The sequence below is a fragment of the Scomber japonicus genome, chromosome 16 (genome assembly GCF_027409825.1).
Source record: "Scomber japonicus isolate fScoJap1 chromosome 16, fScoJap1.pri, whole genome shotgun sequence".
Classification (NCBI taxonomy): Eukaryota; Metazoa; Chordata; class Actinopteri; order Scombriformes; family Scombridae; genus Scomber; species Scomber japonicus.
Window position 1 is genome coordinate 1 of NC_070593.1, and position 2,752 is coordinate 2,752.

Below are 2,752 nucleotides of genomic sequence, written 5' to 3' on the forward strand. Positions count from 1 at the left end.
TCCTATGGAACTAACTGTGATTTTATCGAGAGGCACCTGGCTGCAGGCCTCCACTGTCAGGACGGGAAGTAGGGACTTTTTTGGGGAGTGAGGACGTTTAAATGTGTATTTCATCTGCCTTTTAACTCGAGTGAGACCAGCAAGTCAGTATATGTCCAGATTAGCGGTTAGGGTTAGGGTGAGTTTCTCATTTTGCTTATCCACAGAAAGTAAATGCATGGTTTCTTGTGTTCTTCATCAATAGGTGCCGTAAAATAGTAACGTTATAGAAGTCATTAATGATGCAAATTACCAGATGTGACATGTCGGTTTGTGTTGTCGTTTTGAAGTAAGACAACGCCATGTTAACTTTCTCCAATGGCGGTTAGCATCAACACCTTAAATTCTCAGGGATTGTTAACTTCTTAGTGTATAACGTAAAGTAACTGTTCGCATGTGTTTGTAACGTTATGAAACATTGTTGTTAACTTCTTGCATTAGCTGGGCATCGTCACAAAGTTGAAAACGTGTCTTTCTGAACTCACAAACATGATATGAGACAGCCAAGCTACCAACACAATGCAACACACCATGATGTTTAGCCAGAGGTCGACTAGCTCCTGTTTAAGTGCACAAGTGAAATCAAAATGTGGCACGACTACTTGGTACATTTTGATTTTTCCACCTCTGTTGTATACTACAGTATATAAACATGACTAGTAACTGAAATGACAAATGGCATGCTGCTGTACCATCAGTACTTTTGTTTTTGATACTTGAATATTTTGCTTCTAACATAACATACTAGATTACTTAACTGTCTTGTTATAGCCACTGTCACTTAAGTACGTTTTTGAAAGCTTAACATTAACCCGCAGTGCAGCATTTTCGTAGTCATTAATTCTTCTACAGAAGTAAGGCCTCATTTACACTACCTGGTGCAAGTGGCCATTTTACCTGTAAGCAAAGACAATCTAAGTTTGCAGGCTGTACACATTAATTTGAATTGAAGTTTATGTACTATCATTCAAACACGTTTTTACCTTATCAATGACATCATATTTATCTTTTAAGTAACTCGGGTGCATTGTATATATATATATTTGTTTTGTTTTTTTTGTTTTTTTTTTTCTGGCTTTTTTTGCCTTTGATGTTCAGGACAGTGGAGAGAGACAGGAAACAGGCAGAGAGAGGGGGGAATGACATGCAGGATAAGACCGCTCGGTTCGGGATTCGAACCGGGGTCACCTGCAACGAGGACTGTAGCCTCAACACATGGGGCGGGTGCTTTACCCGCTGAGCTATGCTCAACCCCATCGGGCGCATTGTAGACAGGGGATTAAACAAAAGTCCAAGTACTCTGCAGTTCTGTAGGTTTCACTGCTGCAATCAGAGACTATTGGTCTACCAGGGGGGATTACAAATGGCTTGCTCCACTTAGCAGGGTCCTTATGGATTTTTGGCAACATGTAAAAACGTCTAGGTCTAATTTCAGAGTTCCCAATTAGCTAATGTTTTTGTTTCCAATTAATAAATGTTTTTCTTTTGAGATTTCACAGAATATGTAGTCACGAAGGGGACTTCAGGACAACTACTGAAACTGTGCCAACAGGTGGCTGGAGGACCAAGAAGGCAGACACTGAGTAAACTCACAATACGGACTTCATTGAATCCACAGGGGAGGTTAGAGGCTGGAGAGCAGGAGAGGGAGCTGGAGGACACAGGAGGGCAGGCAGGCAAGGACACGGTGATGTGGTGGAGGAGAAGGTCCGCGGGGGGGGGGGGTCCAGAGTGGCTGCTTGCTGGCAGGGCAGGGAATCTGGGAGCAAAGGGAGTCAGCGTCCAAACGAGGCAGGAGACACTGGAGCAAAAAACACAAAGCAGTGAAAAAGGCTGGGGACAAATACACATGAGACTAGAGGACACTGAATACTTGAGATCACGAGTAAGGAGCCGTGAGGAACCCTGACCCTGACCCTGACCCTAACCCTGACAAAGTTACCAAGTGGTGAACTGTAAAGATCTGGTGATGAATGAGTGGAGGGCCGGTGTCTTTGAGCAGTGGGGTGATGAGCAGATGAGCCTCAGGTGTGTGCCCTGCAGCAGCAGCAGCCTGCATCTGGGGCCCGCCCCCAGGAAGGAGGGAGAGACACAGGGAGGGGAGGAGACACAGGGAGGGGGGGAGACACAGGGAGGAGGGAGAGATACAGGGAGGAGGGAGAGATACAGGGAGGAGGGAGAGAGACAGGGAGGGGAGGAGACACAGGGAGGAGGGAGAGACACAGGGAGGGGAGGAGAGATGCAGGGAGGAGGGAGAGACACAGGGAGGGGAGGAGAAACAGGGAGGAGGGAGAGACAGTGAGGGGAGGAGACACAGGGAGGGGGGGAGACACAGGGAGGGGAGGAGACACAGGGAGGAGGGAGACACAGTGAGGGGGGGAGACACAGTGAGGGGAGGAGACACAGGGAGGGGGGGAGACACAGGGAGGGGGAGAGACACAGGGAGGGGAGGAGACACAGGGAGGGGAGGAGAGATGCAGGGAGGAGGGAGAGACACAGGGAGGGGGAGAGACACAGGGAGGGGAGGAGACACAGGGAGGGGAGGAGACACAGGGAGGAGGGAGACACAGGGAGGGGGGGAGACACAGGGAGGGGAGGAGACACAGGGAGGAGGGAGACACAGTGAGGGGAGGAGACACAGGGAGGGGGGGAGACACACGGAGGAGGGAGAGATACAGGGAGGAGGGGAGGAGACACAGGGAGGGGAGGAGAC